Source organism: Phyllobates terribilis, unplaced genomic scaffold, assembly GCF_046119375.1.
Source record: "Phyllobates terribilis strain yellow unplaced genomic scaffold, ASM4611937v1 Scaffold_4__5_contigs__length_816908805, whole genome shotgun sequence".
Lineage (NCBI taxonomy): Eukaryota > Metazoa > Chordata > Amphibia > Anura > Dendrobatidae > Phyllobates > Phyllobates terribilis.
Window position 1 is genome coordinate 496,646,725 of NW_027362764.1, and position 22,564 is coordinate 496,669,288.

A 22,564-nucleotide genomic window follows, 5' to 3' on the forward strand; every position below is an offset into this window, starting at 1 on the left:
AAACAGACATACTGATCACACACAGATCCAAAACACTGATGACACTGATGGTAAAAACAGACAGACACACTGATCACACATGGATCCAAAACACTGATGACACTGATGGTAAAAACAGACAGACAAACAGACACACTGATCACACACGGATCCAAAACACTGATGACACTGATGGTAAAAACAAACAGACAAACAGACACACTGATCACACATGGATCCCAAATACTGATGAAACTGATGGTAAAAATAGACACACTGATCACACATGGATCCAAAACACTGATGACACTGATGGTAAAAACAGACAGACAATCAGACACACTGATCACACACGGATCCAAAACACTGATGACACTGATGGTAAAAACAGACACACTGATCACACACGGATCCAAAACACTGATGACACTGATGGTAAAAACAGACAGACACACTGATCACACATGGATCCAAAACACTGATGATAAAAACAGACAGACAAACAGACACACTGATCACACATGGATCCCAAATACTGATGACACTGATGGTAAAAACAGACACACTGATCACACACGGATCCAAAACACTGATGACACTGATGTTAAAAACAGACATACAAACAGACACACTGATCACACACGGATCCAAAACACAGATGACACTGATGGTAAAAACAGACACACTGATCACACACAGATCCAAAACACTGATGACACTGATGGTAAAAACAGACAGACACACTGATCACACATGGATCCAAAACACTGATGACACTGATGTTAAAAACAGACAGACAAACAGACACACTGATCACACACGGATCCAAAACACAGATGACACTGATGGTAAAAACAGACACACTGATCACACACAGATCCAAAACACTGATGACACTGATGGTAAAAACAGACAGACACACTGATCACACATGGATCCAAAACACTGATGACACTGATGGTAAAAACAGACAGACAAACAGACACACTGATCACACACGGATCCAAAACACTGATGACACTGATGGTAAAAACAGACACACTGATCACACACGGATCCAAAACACTGATGACACTGATGGTAAAAACAGACAGACAAACAGACACACTGATCACACATGGATCCCAAATACTGATGACACTGATGGTAAAAATAGACACACTGATCACACATGGATCCAAAACACTGATGACACTGATGGTAAAAACAGACAGACAAACAGACACACTGATCACACATGGATCCCAAATACTGATGACACTGATGGTAAAAACAGACACACTGATCACACACGGATCCAAAACACTGATGACACTGATGTTAAAAACAGACAGACAAACAGACACACTGATCACACATGGATCCAAAACACTGATGACACTGATGGTAAAAACAGACACAGTGATCACACATGGATCCAAAACACTGATGACACTGATGGTAAAAACAGACACACTGATCACACATGGATCCCAAATACTGATGACACTGATGGTAAAAACAGACACACTGATCACACACGGATCCAAAACACTGATGACACTGATGTTAAAAACAGACAGACAAACAGACACACTGATCACACACGGATCCAAAACACTGATGACACTGATGGTAAAAACAGACAGACAAACAGACACACTGATCACACATGGATCCCAAATACTGATGACACTGATGGTAAAAACAGACACACTGATCACACACAGATCCATAACACTGATGACACTGATGGTAAAAACAGACAGACAAACAGACACACTGATCACACGGATCCAAAACACTGATGACACTGATGGTAAAAACAGACAGACACACTGATCACACATGGATCCAAAACACTGATGATAAAAACAGACAGACAAACAGACACACTGATCACACATGGATCCCAAATACTGATGACACTGATGGTAAAAACAGACACACTGATCACACACGGATCCAAAACACTGATGACACTGATGTTAAAAACAGACAGACAAACAGACACACTGATCACACACGGATCCAAAACACAGATGACACTGATGGTAAAAACAGACACACTGATCACACACGGATCCAAAACACAGATGACACTGATGGTAAAAACAGACACACTGATCACACACGGATCCATAACACTGATGACACTGATGGTAAAAACAGACACACTGATCACACATGGATCCAAAACACTGATGACACTGATGGTAAAAACAGACACACTGATCACACATGGATCCAAAACACAGATGACACTGATGGTAAAAACAGACACACTGATCACACATGGATCCAAAACACTGATGACACTGATGGTAAAAACAGACAGACACACTGATCACACATGGATCCAAAACACTGATGATAAAAACAGACAGACAAACAGACACACTGATCACACATGGATCCCAAATACTGATGACACTGATGGTAAAAACAGACACACTGATCACACACGGATCCAAAACACTGATGACACTGATGTTAAAACAGACAGACAAACAGACACACTGATCACACATGGATCCACAACACAGATGACACTGATGGTAAAAACAGACACACTGATCACACATGGATCCAAAACACTGATGACACTGATGGTAAAAACAGACACACTGATCACACACGGATCCAAAACACAGATGACACTGATGGTAAAAACAGACACACTGATCACACATGGATCCAAAACACTGATGATAAAAACAGACAGACAAACAGACACAATGATCCCACATGGATCCCAAATACTGATGACACTGATGGTAAAAACAGACACACTGATCACACACGGATCCAAAACACTGATGACACTGATGTTAAAAACAGACAGACAAACAGACACACTGATCACACACGGATCCAAAACACAGATGACACTGATGGTAAAAACAGACATACTGATCACACACAGATCCAAAACACTGATGACACTGATGGTAAAAACAGACAGACACACTGATCACACATGGATCCAAAACACTGATGACACTGATGGTAAAAACAGACAGACAAACAGACACACTGATCACACACGGATCCAAAACACTGATGACACTGATGGTAAAAACAAACAGACAAACAGACACACTGATCACACATGGATCCCAAATACTGATGAAACTGATGGTAAAAATAGACACACTGATCACACATGGATCCAAAACACTGATGACACTGATGGTAAAAACAGACAGACAAACAGACACACTGATCACACACGGATCCAAAACACTGATGACACTGATGGTAAAAACAGACAGACAAACAGACACACTGATCACACACAGATCCAAAACACAGATGACACTGATGGTAAAAACAGACAGACACACTGATCACACATGGATCCAAAACACTGATGATAAAAACAGACAGACAAACAGACACACTGATCACACATGGATCCCAAATACTGATGACACTGATGGTAAAAATAGACACACTGATCACACATGGATCCAAAACACTGATGACACTGATGGTAAAAACAGACAGACAAACAGACACACTGATCACACATGGATCCCAAATACTGATGACACTGATGGTAAAAACAGACACACTGATCACACACGGATCCAAAACACTGATGACACTGATGTTAAAAATAGACAGACAAACAGACACACTGATGACACATGGATCCAAAACACTGATGACACTGATGGTAAAAACAGACACACTGATCACACACGGATCCAAAACACTGATTACACTGATGGTAAAAACAGACACACTGATCACACATGGATCCAAAACACTGATGACACTGATGGTAAAAACAGACAGACACACTGATCACACACAGATCCAAAACACAGATGACACTGATGGTAAAAACAGACACACTGATCACACATGGATCCAAAACACTGATGACACTGATGGTAAAAACAGAAAGACAAACAGAAACACTGATCACACATGGATCCAAAACACTGATGACACTGATGGTAAAAACAGACAGACAAACAGACACACTGATCACACACGGATCCAAAACAGTGATGACACTGATGGTAAAAACAGACAGACAAACAGACACACTGATCACACACGGATCCAAAACAGTGATGACACTGATGGTAAAAACAGACAGACACACTGATCACACATGGATTCAAAACACTGATGACACTGATGGTAAAAACAGACACACTGATCACACATGGATCCAAAACACTGATGACACTGTTGGTGAAACAGACACACTGATCACACATGGATCCAAAATACTGATTACACTGATGGTAAAAACAGATAGATAGACACACTGATCACACACAGATCCAAAACACAGATGACACTGATGGTAAAAACAGACACACTGATCACACACGGATCCAAAACACAGATGACACTGATGGTAAAAACAGACACACTGATCACACATGGATCCAAAACACTGATGACACTGATGGTAAGAACAGACAGACAAACAGACACACTGATCACACATGGATCCAAAACACTGATGACACTGATGGTAAAAACAGACAGACAAACAGACACACTGATCACACACGGATCCAAAACACTGATGACACTGATGTTAAAAACAGACAGACAAACAGACACACTGATCACACACGGATCCAAAACACTGATGACACTGATGGTAAAAACAGACACACTGATCACACACGGATCCAAAACACTGATGACACTGATGGTAAAAACAGACAGACAAACAGACACACTGATCACACATGGATCCCAAATACTGATGACACTGATGGTAAAAACAGACACACTGATCACACACAGATCCATAACACTGATGACACTGATGGTAAAAACAGACAGACAAACAGACACACTGATCACACGGATCCAAAACACTGATGACACTGATGGTAAAAACAGACAGACACACTGATCACACATGGATCCAAAACACTGATGATAAAAACAGACAGACAAACAGACACACTGATCACACATGGATCCCAAATACTGATGACACTGATGGTAAAAACAGACACACTGATCACACACGGATCCAAAACGCTGATGACACTGATGTTAAAAACAGACAGACAAACAGACACACTGATCACACACGGATCCAAAACACAGATGACACTGATGGTAAAAACAGACACACTGATCACACACGGATCCAAAACACAGATGACACTGATGGTAAAAACAGACACACTGATCACACACGGATCCATAACACTGATGACACTGATGGTAAAAACAGACAGACAAACAGAAACACTGATCACACATGGATTCAAAACACTGATGACACTGATGGTAAAAACAGACAGACAAACAGACACACTGATCACACACTGATCCAAAACTGTGATGACACTGATGTTAAAAACAGACACACTGATCACACATGGATCCAAAACACAGATGACACTGATGGTAAAAACAGACACACTGATCACACATGGATCCAAAACACAGATGACACTGATGGTAAAAACAGACACACTGATCACACATGGATCCAAAACACTGATGGTAAAAACAGACAGACACACTGATCACACATGGATCCAAAACACTGATGATAAAAACAGACAGACAAACAGACACACTGATCACACATGGATCCCAAATACTGATGACACTGATGGTAAAAACAGACACACTGATCACACACGGATCCAAAACACTGATGACACTGATGTTAAAAACAGACAGACAAACAGACACACTGATCACACACGGATCCAAAACACAGATGACACTGATGGTAAAAACAGACACACTGATCACACATGGATCCAAAACACTGATGACACTGATGGTAAAAACAGACACACTGATCACACACGGATCCAAAACACTGATGACACTGATGGTAAAAACAGACACACTGATCACACATGGATCCAAAACACTGATGACACTGATGGTAAAAACAGACAGACACACTGATCACACATGGATCCAAAACACTGATGATAAAACAGACAGACAAACAGACACACTGATCACACATGGATCCCAAATACTGATGACACTGATGGTAAAAACAGACACACTGATCACACACGGATCCAAAACACTGATGACACTGATGTTAAAAACAGACAAACAGACACACTGATCACACACGGATCCAAAACACAGATGACACTGATGGTAAAAACAGACACACTGATCACACACAGATCCAAAACACTGATGACACTGATGGTAAAAACAGACAGACACACTGATCACACATGGATCCAAAACACTGATGACACTGATGTTAAAAACAGACAGACAAACAGACACACTGATCACACACGGATCCAAAACACAGATGACACTGATGGTAAAAACAGACACACTGATCACACACAGATCCAAAACACTGATGACACTGATGGTAAAAACAGACAGACACACTGATCACACATGGATCCAAAACACTGATGACACTGATGGTAAAAACAGACAGACAAACAGACACACTGATCACACACGGATCCAAAACACTGATGACACTGATGGTAATAACAGACACACTGATCACACACGGATCCAAAACACTGATGACACTGATGGTAAAAACAGACAGACAAACAGACACACTGATCACACATGGATCCCAAATACTGATGACACTGATGGTAAAAATAGACACACTGATCACACATGGATCCAAAACACTGATGACACTGATGGTAAAAACAGACAGACAAACAGACACACTGATCACACATGGATCCCAAATACTGATGACACTGATGGTAAAAACAGACACACTGATCACACACGGATCCAAAACACTGATGACACTGATGTTAAAAACAGACAGACAAACAGACACACTGATCACACATGGATCCAAAACACTGATGACACTGATGGTAAAAACAGACACAGTGATCACACATGGATCCAAAACACTGATGACACTGATGGTAAAAAGAGACACAGTGATCACACATGGATCCAAAACACTGATGACACTGATGGTAAAAACAGACACACTGATCACACATGGATTCAAAACACTGATGACACTGATGGTAAAAACAGACACACTGATCACACATGGATCCAAAACACTGATGACACTGATGGTAAAAACAGACAAACTGATCACACACGGATCCAAAATACTGATTACACTGATGGTAAAAACAGATACAGTGATCACACGTGGATCGAAAATACTGAATGTAAAAACAGACAGACACACTGATCACACATGGATCCAAAACACTGATGACACTGATGTTAAAAACAGACAGACAAACAGACACACTGATCACACACGGATCCAAAACACTGATGATAAAAACAGACAGACAAACAGACACACTGATCACACACGGATCCAAAACACTGATGACACTGATGGTAAAAACAGACACACTGATCACACATGGATCCCAAATACTGATGACACTGATGGTAAAAACAGACACACTGATCACACACGGATCCAAAACACTGATGACACTGATGTTAAAAACAGACAGACAAACAGACACACTGATCACACACGGATCCAAAACACTGATGACACTGATGGTAAAAACAGACACACTGATCACACACGGATCCAAAACACTGATGACACTGATGGTAAAAACAGACACACTGATCACACATGGATCCAAAACACTGATGACACTGATGGTAAAAACAGACAGACACACTGATCACACATGGATCCAAAACACTGATGATAAAAACAGACAGACAAACAGACACACTGATCACACATGGATCCCAAATACTGATGACACTGATGGTAAAAACAGACACACTGATCACACACGGATCCAAAAGACTGATGACACTGATGTTAAAAACAGACATACAAACAGACACACTGATCACACACGGATCCAAAACACAGATGACACTGATGGTAAAAACAGACACACTGATCACACACAGATCCAAAACACTGATGACACTGATGGTAAAAACAGACAGACACACTGATCACACATGGATCCAAAACACTGATGACACTGATGTTAAAAACAGACAGACAAACAGACACACTGATCACACACGGATCCAAAACACAGATGACACTGATGGTAAAAACAGAGACACTGATCACACACAGATCCAAAACACTGATGACACTGATGGTAAAAACAGACAGACACACTGATCACACATGGATCCAAAACACTGATGACACTGATGGTAAAAACAGACAGACAAACAGACACACTAATCACACACGGATCCAAAACACTGATGACACTGATGGTAAAAACAGACACACTGATCACACACGGATCCAAAACACTGATGACACTGATGGTAAAAACAGACAGACAAACAGACACACTGATCACACATGGATCCCAAATACTGATGACACTGATGGTAAAAATAGACACACTGATCACACATGGATCCAAAACACTGATGACACTGATGGTAAAAACAGACAGACAAACAGACACACTGATCACACATGGATCCCAAATACTGATGACACTGATGGTAAAAACAGACACACTGATCACACACGGATCCAAAACACTGATGACACTGATGTTAAAAACAGACAGACAAACAGACACACTGATCACACATGGATCCAAAACACTGATGACACTGATGGTAAAAACAGACACAGTGATCACACATGGATCCAAAACACTGATGACACTGATGGTAAAAACAGACACAGTGATCACACATGGATCCAAAACACTGATGACACTGATGGTAAAAACAGACACACTGATCACACATGGATTCAAAACACTGATGACACTGATGGTAAAAACAGACACACTGATCACACATGGATCCAAAACACTGATGACACTGATGGTAAAAACAGACAAACTGATCACACACGGATCCAAAATACTGATTACACTGATGGTAAAAACAGATACAGTGATCACACGTGGATCGAAAATACTGAATGTAAAAACAGACAGACACACTGATCACACACAGATCCAAAACACAGATGACACTGATGGTAAAAACAGACAGACACACTGATCACACATGGATCCAAAACACTGATGACACTGATGTTAAAAACAGACAGACAAACAGACCCACTGATCACACACGGATCCAAAACACTGATGATAAAAACAGACAGACAAACAGACACACTGATCACACACGGATCCAAAACACTGATGACACTGATGGTAAAAACAGACACACTGATCACACATGGATCCCAAATACTGATGACACTGATGGTAAAAACAGACACACTGATCACACACGGATCCAAAACACTGATGACACTGATGTTAAAAACAGACAGACAAACAGACACACTGATCACACACGGATCCAAAACACTGATGACACTGATGGTAAAAACAGACACACTGATCACACATGGATCCAAAACACTGATGATAAAAACAGACAGACAAACAGACACACTGATCACACATGGATCCCAAATACTGATGACACTGATGGTAAAAACAGACACACTGATCACACACAGATCCATAACACTGATGACACTGGTGGTAAAAACAGACAGACAAACAGACACACTGATCACACGGATCCAAAACACTGATGACACTGATGGTAAAAACAGACAGACACACTGATCACACATGGATCCAAAACACTGATGATAAAAACAGACAGACAAACAGACACACTGATCACACATGGATCCCAAATACTGATGACACTGATGGTAAAAACAGACACACTGATCACACACGGATCCAAAACACTGATGACACTGATGTTAAAAACAGACAGACAAACAGACACACTGATCACACACGGATCCAAAACACAGATGACACTGATGGTAAAAACAGACACACTGATCACACACGGATCCAAAACACAGATGACACTGATGGTAAAAACAGACACACTGATCACACACGGATCCATAACACTGATGACACTGATGGTAAAAACAGACAGACAAACAGAAACACTGATCACACATGGATTCAAAACACTGATGACACTGATGGTAAAAACAGACAGACAAACAGACACACTGATCACACACTGATCCAAAACTGTGATGACACTGATGGTAAAAACAGACACACTGATCACACATGGATCCAAAACACAGATGACACTGATGGTAAAAACAGACACACTGATCACACACGGATCCATAACACTGATGACACTGATGGTAAAAACAGACAGACAAACAGACACACTGATCACACACAGATCCAAAACACAGATGACACTGATGGTAAAAACAGACACACTGATCACACATGGATCCAAAACACTGATGACACTGATGGTAAAAACAGACAGACAAACAGAAACACTGATCACACATGGATCCAAAACACTGATGACACTGATGGTAAAAACAGACAGACAAACAGACACACTGATCACACACGGATCCAAAACAGTGATGACACTGATGGTAAAAACAGACAGACAAACAGACACACTGATCACACATGGATCCAAAACACTGATGACACTGATGGTAAAAACAGACAGACACAGTGATCACACATGGATCCAAAACACTGATGACACTGATGGTAAAAACAGACAGACACACTGATCACACATGGATTCAAAACACTGATGACACTGATGGTAAAAACAGACACACTGATCACACATGGATCCAAAACACTGATGACACTGTTGGTGAAACAGACACAGTGATCACACATGGATCCAAAATACTGATTACACTGATGGTAAAAACAGATAGATAGACACACTGATCACACACAGATCCAAAACACAGATGACACTGATGGTAAAAACAGACACACTGATCACACACGGATCCAAAACACAGATGACACTGATGGTAAAAACAGACACACTGATCACACATGGATCCAAAACACTGATGACACTGATGGTAAGAACAGACAGACAAACAGACACACTGATCACACATGGATCCAAAACACTGATGACACTGATGGTAAAAACAGACAGACAAACAGACACACTGATCACACACGGATCCAAAACACTGATGACACTGATGTTAAAAACAGACAGACAAACAGACACACTGATCACACACGGATCCAAAACACAGATGACACTGATGGTAAAAACAGACACACTGATCACACGGATCCAAAACACTGATGACACTGATGGTAAAAACAGACAGACACACTGATCACACATGGATCCAAAACACTGATGATAAAAACAGACAGACAAACAGACACACTGATCACACATGGATCCCAAATACTGATGACACTGATGGTAAAAACAGACACACTGATCACACACGGATCCAAAACACAGATGACACTGATGGTAAAAACAGACACACTGATCACACACGGATCCAAAACACAGATGACACTGATGGTAAAAACAGACACACTGATCACACGTGGATCCATAACACTGATGACACTGATGGTAAAAACAGACAGACAAACAGAAACACTGATCACACATGGATTCAAAACACTGATGACACTGATGGTAAAAACAGACAGACACACTGATCACACATGGATTCAAAACACTGATGACACTGATGGTAAAAACAGACACACTGATCACACATGGATCCAAAACACTGATAACACTGATGGTAAAAACAGATACAGTGATCACACGTGGATCGAAAATACTGAATGTAAAAACAGACAGACACACTGATCACACACAGATCCAAAACACAGATGACACTGATGGTAAAAACAGACACACTGATCACACATGGATCCCAAATACTGATGACACTGATGGTAAAAACAGACACACTGATCACACATGGATCCCAAATACTGATTACACTGATGGTAAAAACAGACACACTGATCACACACGGATCCAAAACACTGATGACACTGATGTTAAAAACAGACAGACAAACAGACACACTGATCACACACGGATCCAAAACACTGATGACACTGATGGTAAAAACAGACACACTGATCACACATGGATCCAAAACACTGATGATAAAAACAGACAGACAAACAGACACACTGATCACACATGGATCCCAAATACTGATGACACTGATGGTAAAAACAGACACACTGATCACACACAGATCCATAACACTGATGACACTGATGGTAAAAACAGACAGACAAACAGACACACTGATCACACGGATCCAAAACACTGATGACACTGATGGTAAAAACAGACAGACAAACAGACACACTAATCACACACGGATCCAAAACACAGATGACACTGATGGTAAAAACAGACACACTGATCACACACGGATCCAAAACACAGATGACACTGATGGTAAAACAGACACACTGATCACACACGGATCCATAACACTGATGACACTGATGGTAAAAACAGACAGACAAACAGAAACACTGATCACACATGGATTCAAAACACTGATGACACTGATGGTAAAAACAGACAGACAAACAGACACACTGATCACACACTGATCCAAAACTGTGATGACACTGATGGTAAAAACAGACACACTGATCACACATGGATCCAAAACACAGATGACACTGATGGTAAAAACAGACACACTGATCACACATGGATCCAAAACACAGATGACACTGATGGTAAAAACAGACACACTGATCACACATGGATCCAAAACACTGATGACACTGATGGTAAAAACAGACAGACACACTGATCACACATGGATCCAAAACACTGATGATAAAAACAGACAGACAAACAGACACACTGATCACACATGGATCCCAAATACTGATGACACTGATGGTAAAAACAGACACACTGATCACACACGGATCCAAAACACTGATGACACTGATGTTAAAAACAAACTGACAAACAGACACACTGATCACACACGGATCCAAAACACAGATGACACTGATGGTAAAAACAGACACACTGATCACACACAGATCCAAAACACTGATGACACTGATGGTAAAAAGAGACACACTGATCACACACGGATCCAAAACACTGATGACACTGATGGTAAAAACAGACACACTGATCACACATGGATCCAAAACACTGATGACACTGATGGTAAAAACAGACAGACACACTGATCACACATGGATCCAAAACACTGATGATAAAAACAGACAGACAAACAGACACACTGATCACACATGGATCCCAAATACTGATGACACTGATGGTAAAAACAGACACACTGATCACACACGGATCCAAAACACTGATGACACTGATGTTAAAAACAGACAGACAAACAGACACACTGATCACACACGGATCCAAAACACAGATGACACTGATGGTAAAAACAGACACACTGATCACACACAGATCCAAAACACTGATGACACTGATGGTAAAAACAGACACACTGATCACACATGGATCCAAAACACTGATGTTAAAAACAGACAGACAAACAGACACACTGATCACACACGGATCCAAAACACAGATGACACTGATGGTAAAAACAGACACACTGATCACACACAGATCCAAAACACTGATGACACTGATGGTAAAAACAGACAGACACACTGATCACACATGGATCCAAAACACTGATGACACTGATGGTAAAAACAGACAGACAAACAGACACACTGATCACGCACGGATCCAAAACACTGATGACACTGATGGTAAAAACAGACACACTGATCACACATGGATCCAAAACACTGATGACACTGATGGTAAAAACAGACAGACAAACAGACACACTGATCACATATGGATCCCAAATACTGATGACACTGATGGTAAAAACAGACACACTGATCACACACGGATCCAAATCACTGATGACACTGATGTTAAAAACAGACAGACAAACAGACACACTGATCACACATGGATCCAAAACACTGATGACACTGATGATAAAAACAGACACAGTGATCACACATGGATCCAAAACACTGATGACACTGATGGTAAAAACAGACACAGTGATCACACATGGATCCAAAACACTGATGACACTGATGGTAAAAGCAGACACACTGATCACACATGGATTCAAAACACTGATGACACTGATGGTAAAAACAGACACACTGATCACACATGTATCCAAAACACTGATGACACTGATGGTAAAAACAGACAAACTGATCACACACGGATCCAAAATACTGATTACACTGATGGTAAAAACAGATACAGTGATCACACGTGGATCGAAAATACTGAATGTAAAAACAGACAGACACACTGATCACACACAGATCCAAAACACAGATGACACTGATGGTAAAAACAGACAGACACCCTGATCATACATGGATCTAAAACACTGATGATAAAAACAGACAGACAAACAGACACACTGATCACACACGGATCCAAAACACTGATGACACTGATGGTAAAAACAGACACACTGATCACACATGGATCCAAAACACTGATGACACTGATGGTAAAAACAGACACACTGATCACACATGGATCCAAAACACTGATGACACTGATGGTAAAAACAGACAGACACACTGATCACACATGGATCCAAAACACTGATGATAAAAACAGACAGACAAACAGACACACTGATCACACATGGATCCCAAATACTGATGACACTGATGTTAAAAACAGACAGACAAACAGACACACTGATCACACACGGATCCAAAACACTGATGACACTGATGGTAAAAACAGACACACTGATCACACATGGATCCAAAACACTGATGATAAAAACAGACAGACAAACAGACACACTGATCACACATGGATCCCAAATACTGATGACACTGATGGTAAAAACAGACACACTGATCACACACAGATCCATAACACTGATGACACTGATGGTAAAAACAGACACACTGATCACACACGGATCCAAAACACAGATGACACTGATGGTAAAAACAGACACACTGATCACACGGATCCAAAACACTGATGACACTGATGGTAAAAACAGACAGACACACTGATCACACATGGATCCAAAACACTGATGATAAAAACAGACAGACAAACAGACACACTGATCACACACGGATCCCAAATACTGATGACACTGATGGTAAAAACAGACACACTGATCACACACGGATCCAAAACACTGATGACACTGATGTTAAAAACAGACAGACAAACAGACACACTGATCACACACGGATCCAAAACACAGATGACACTGATGGTAAAAACAGACACACTGATCACACACGGATCCAAAACACAGATGACACTGATGGTAAAAACAGACACACTGATCACACACGGATCCATAACACTGATGACACTGATGGTAAAAACAGACAGACAAACAGAAACACTGATCACACATGGATTCAAAACACTGATGACACTGATGGTAAAAACAGACAGACAAACAGACACACTGATCACACACTGATCCAAAACTGTGATGACACTGATGGTAAAAACAGACACACTGATCACACATGGATCCAAAACACAGATGACACTGATGGTAAAAACAGACACACTGATCACACATGGATCCAAAACACAGATGACACTGATGGTAAAAACAGACACACTGATCACACATGGATCCAAAACACTGATGACACTGATGGTAAAAACAGACAGACACACTGATCACACATGGATCCAAAACACTGATGATAAAAACAGACAGACAAACAGACACACTGATCACACATGGATCCCAAATACTGATGACACTGATGGTAAAAACAGACACACTGATCACACACGGATCCAAAACACAGATGACACTGATGGTAAAAACAGACACACTGATCACACATGGATCCAAAACACTGATGACACTGATGGTAAAAACAGACACACTGATCACACATGGATCCAAAACACTGATGACACTGATGGTAAAAACAGACAGATACACTGATCACACATGGATCCAAAACACTGATGATAAAAACAGACAGACAAACAGACACACTGATCACACATGGATCCCAAATACTGATGACACTGATGGTAAAAACAGACACACTGATCACACACGGATCCAAAACACTGATGACACTGATGTTAACAACAGACAGACAAACAGACACACTGATCACACACGGATCCAAAACACTGATGACACTGATGGTAAAAACAGACACACTGATCACACATGGATCCAAAACACTGATGATAAAAACAGACAGACAAACAGACACACTGATCACACATGGATCCAAAACACAGATGACACTGATGGTAAAAACAGACACACTGATCACACGGATCCAAAACACAGATGACACTGATGGTAAAAACAGACACACTGATCACACGGATCCAATACACTGATGACACTGATGGAAAAACAGACAGACACACTGATCACACATGGATCCAAAACACTGATGATAAAAACAGACAGACAAACAGACACACTGATCACACATGGATCCCAAATACTGATGACACTGATGGTAAAAACAGACACACTGATCACACACGGATCCAAAACACTGATGACACTGATGTTAAAAACAGACAGACAAACAGACACACTGATCACACACGGATCCAAAACACAGATGACACTGATGGTAAAAACAGACACACTGATCACACACGGATCCAAAACACAGGTGACACTGATGGTAAAAACAGACACACTGATCACACACGGATCCATAACACTGATGACACTGATGGTAAAAACAGACAGACAAACAGAAACACTGATCACACATGGATTCAAAACACTGATGACACTGATGGTAAAAACAGACAGACAAACAGACACACTGATCACACACTGATCCAAAACTGTGATGACACTGATGGTAAAAACAGACACACTGATCACACATGGATCCAAAACACAGATGACACTGATGGTAAAAACAGACACACTGATCACACATGGATCCAAAACACAGATGACACTGATGGTAAAAACAGACACACTGATCACACATGGATCCAAAACACTGATGACACTGATGGTAAAAACACACAGACACACTGACCACACATGGATCCAAAACACTGATGATAAAAACAGACAGACAAACAGACACACTGATCACACATGGATCCCAAATACTGATGACACTGATGGTAAAAACAGACACACTGATCACACACGGATCCAAAACACTGATGACACTGATGTTAAAAACAGACAGACAAACAGACACACTGATCACACACGGATCCAAAACACAGATGACACTGATGGTAAAAACAGACACACTGATCACACATGGATCCAAAACACTGATGACACTGATGGTAAAAACAGACACACTGATCACACATGGATCCAAAACACTGATGACACTGATGGTAAAAACAGACAGACACACTGATCACACATGGATCCAAAACACTGATGTTAAAAACAGACAGACAAACAGACACACTGATCACACACGGATCCAAAACACAGATGACACGGATGGTAAAAACAGACACACTGATCACACACAGATCCAAAACACTGATGACACTGATGGTAAAAACAGACAAACACACTGATCACACATGGATCCAAAACACTGATGACACTGATGGTAAAAATAGACAGACAAACAGACACACTGATCACACATGGATCCCAAATACTGATGACACTGATGGTAAAAACAGACACACTGATCACACACGGATCCAAAACACTGATGACACTGATGTTAAAAACAGACAGACAAACAGACACACTGATCACACACGGATCCAAAACACAGATGACACTGATGGTAAAAACAGACACACTGATCACACATGGATCCAAAACACTGATGACACTGATGGTAAAAACAGACACACTGATCACACATGGATCCAAAACACTGATGACACTGATGGTAAAAACAGACAGACACACTGATCACACATGGATCCAAAACACTGATGTTAAAAACAGACAGACAAACAGACACACTGATCACACACGGATCCAAAACACAGATGACACGGATGGTAAAAACAGACACACTGATCACACACAGATCCAAAACACTGATGACACTGATGGTAAAAACAGACAGACACACTGATCACACATGGATCCAAAACACTGATGACACTGATGGTAAAAACAGACAGACAAACAGACACACTGATCACACACGGATCCAAAACACTGATGACACTGATGGTAAAAATAGACAGACAAACAGACACACTGATCACACATGGATCCCAAATACTGATGACACTGATGGTAAAAATAGACACACTGATCACACATGGATCCAAAACACTGATGACACTGATGGTAAAAACAGACAGACAAACAGACACACTGATCACACATGGATCCCAAATACTGATGACACTGATGGTAAAAACAGACACACTGATCACACACGGATCCAAAACACTGATGACACTGATGTTAAAAATAGACAGACAAACAGACACACTGATCACACATGGATCCAAAACACTGATGACACTGATGGTAAAAACAGACACACTGATCACACATGGATCCAAAACACAGATGACACTGATGGTAAAAACAGACAGACAAACAGACACACTGATCACACACGGATCCAAAACACTGATTACACTGATGGTAAAAACAGACACACTGATCACACATGGATCCAAAACACTGATGACACTGATGGTAAAAACAGACAGACACACTGATCACACACAGATCCAAAACACAGATGACACTGATGGTAAAAACAGACACACTGATCACACATGGATCCATAACACTGATGACACTGATGGTAAAAACAGACAGACAAACAGACACACTGATCACACACGGATCCAAAACACTGATGACACTGATGGTAAAAACAGACAGACAAACAGACACACTGATCACACATGGATCCAAAACACTGATCACACTGATGGTAAAAACAGACAGACAAACAGAAACACTGATCACACATGGATCCAAAACACTGATCACACTGATGGTAAAAACAGACAGACAAACAGACACACTGATCACACACGGATCCAAAACAGTGATGACACTGATGGTAAAAACAGACAGACAAACAGACACACTGATCACACATGGATCCAAAACACTGATGACACTGATGGTAAAAACAGACAGACACACTGATCACACATGGATCCAAAACACTGATGACACTGATGGTAAAAACAGACAGACACACTGATCACACATGGATTCAAAACACTGATGACACTGATGGTAAAAACAGACACACTGATCACACATGGATCCAAAACACTGATGACACTGTTGGTGAAACAGACACAGTGATCACACATGGATCCAAAATACTGATTACACTGATGGTAAAAACAGATAGATAGACACACTGATCACACACAGATCCAAAACACAGATGACACTGATGGTAAAAACAGACACACTGATCACACACGGATCCAAAACACAGATGACACTGATGGTAAAAACAGACACACTGATCACACATGGATCCAAAACACTGATGACACTGATGGTAAGAACAGACAGACAAACAGACACACTGATCACACATGGATCCAAAACACTGATGACACTGATGGTAAAAACAGACAGACAAACAGACACACTGATCACACACGGATCCAAAACACTGATGACACTGATGTTAAAAACAGACAGACAAACAGACACACTGATCACACACGGATCCAAAACACAGATGACACTGATGGTAAAAACAGACACACTGATCACACACAGATCCAAAACACTGATGACACTGATGGTAAAAAGAGACACACTGATCACACACGGATCCAAAACACTGATGACACTGATGGTAAAAACAGACACACTGATCACACATGGATCCAAAACACTGATGACACTGATGGTAAAAACAGACAGACACACTGATCACACATGGATCCAAAACACTGATGATAAAAACAGACAGACAAACAGACACACTGATCACACATGGATCCCAAATACTGATGACACTGATGGTAAAAACAGACACACTGATCACACACGGATCCAAAACACTGATGACACTGATGTTAAAAACAGACAGACAAACAGACACACTGATCACACACGGATCCAAAACACAGATGACACTGATGGTAAAAACAGACACACTGATCACACACAGATCCAAAACACTGATGACACTGATGGTAAAAACAGACACACTGATCACACATGGATCCAAAACACTGATGTTAAAAACAGACAGACAAACAGACACACTGATCACACACGGATCCAAAACACAGATGACACTGATGGTAAAAACAGACACACTGATCACACACAGATCCAAAACACTGATGACACTGATGGTAAAAACAGACAGACACACTGATCACACATGGATCCAAAACACTGATGACACTGATGGTAAAAACAGACAGACAAACAGACACACTGATCACGCACGGATCCAAAACACTGATGACACTGATGGTAAAAACAGACACACTGATCACACATGGATCCAAAACACTGATGACACTGATGGTAAAAACAGACAGACAAACAGACACACTGATCACATATGGATCCCAAATACTGATGACACTGATGGTAAAAACAGACACACTGATCACACACGGATCCAAATCACTGATGACACTGATGTTAAAAACAGACAGACAAACAGACACACTGATCACACATGGATCCAAAACACTGATGACACTGATGATAAAAACAGACACAGTGATCACACATGGATCCAAAACACTGATGACACTGATGGTAAAAACAGACACAGTGATCACACATGGATCCAAAACACTGATGACACTGATGGTAAAAGCAGACACACTGATCACACATGGATTCAAAACACTGATGACACTGATGGTAAAAACAGACACACTGATCACACATGTATCCAAAACACTGATGACACTGATGGTAAAAACAGACAAACTGATCACACACGGATCCAAAATACTGATTACACTGATGGTAAAAACAGATACAGTGATCACACGTGGATCGAAAATACTGAATGTAAAAACAGACAGACACACTGATCACACACAGATCCAAAACACAGATGACACTGATGGTAAAAACAGACAGACACCCTGATCATACATGGATCTAAAACACTGATGATAAAAACAGACAGACAAACAGACACACTGATCACACACGGATCCAAAACACTGATGACACTGATGGTAAAAACAGACACACTGATCACACATGGATCCAAAACACTGATGACACTGATGGTAAAAACAGACACACTGATCACACATGGATCCAAAACACTGATGACACTGATGGTAAAAACAGACAGACACACTGATCACACATGGATCCAAAACACTGATGATAAAAACAGACAGACAAACAGACACACTGATCACACATGGATCCCAAATACTGATGACACTGATGTTAAAAACAGACAGACAAACAGACACACTGATCACACACGGATCCAAAACACTGATGACGTTGATGGTAAAAACAGACACACTGATCACACATGGATCCAAAACACTGATGATAAAAACAGACAGACAAACAGACACACTGATCACACATGGATCCCAAATACTGATGACACTGATGGTAAAAACAGACACACTGATCACACACAGATCCATAACACTGATGACACTGATGGTAAAAACAGACACACTGATCACACACGGATCCAAAACACAGATGACACTGATGGTAAAAACAGACACACTGATCACACGGATCCAAAACACTGATGACACTGATGGTAAAAACAGACAGACACACTGATCACACATGGATCCAAAACACTGATGATAAAAACAGACAGACAAACAGACACACTGATCACACACGGATCCCAAATACTGATGACACTGATGGTAAAAACAGACACACTGATCACACACGGATCCAAAACACTGATGACACTGATGTTAAAAACAGACAGACAAACAGACACACTGATCACACACGGATCCAAAACACAGATGACACTGATGGTAAAAACAGACACACTGATCACACACGGATCCAAAACACAGATGACACTGATGGTAAAAACAGACACACTGATCACACACGGATCCATAACACTGATGACACTGATGGTAAAAACAGACAGACAAACAGAAACACTGATCACACATGGATTCAAAACACTGATGACACTGATGGTAAAAACAGACAGACAAACAGACACACTGATCACACACTGATCCAAAACTGTGATGACACTGATGGTAAAAACAGACACACTGATCACACATGGATCCAAAACACAGATGACACTGATGGTAAAAACAGACACACTGATCACACATGGATCCAAAACACAGATGACACTGATGGTAAAAACAGACACACTGATCACACATGGATCCAAAACACTGATGACACTGATGGTAAAAACAGACAGACACACTGATCACACATGGATCCAAAACACTGATGATAAAAACAGACAGACAAACAGACACACTGATCACACATGGATCCCAAATACTGATGACACTGATGGTAAAAACAGACACACTGATCACACACGGATCCAAAACACAGATGACACTGATGGTAAAAACAGACACACTGATCACACATGGATCCAAAACACTGATGACACTGATGGTAAAAACAGACACACTGATCACACATGGATCCAAAACACTGATGACACTGATGGTAAAAACAGACAGATACACTGATCACACATGGATCCAAAACACTGATGATAAAAACAGACAGACAAACAGACACACTGATCACACATGGATCCCAAATACTGATGACACTGATGGTAAAAACAGACACACTGATCACACACGGATCCAAAACACTGATGACACTGATGTTAACAAC

General features: G+C 40.8%; 1 protein-coding gene across 7 annotated transcripts in view; it reads left to right on the forward strand.

Annotated features, from left to right (window-relative positions):
• Nucleotides 1-22,564, forward strand: part of PHACTR1 (phosphatase and actin regulator 1) — a 550,848-nt gene that overhangs the window by 385,820 nt on the left and 142,464 nt on the right. The gene's annotated exons all lie outside the window — the stretch shown is intronic.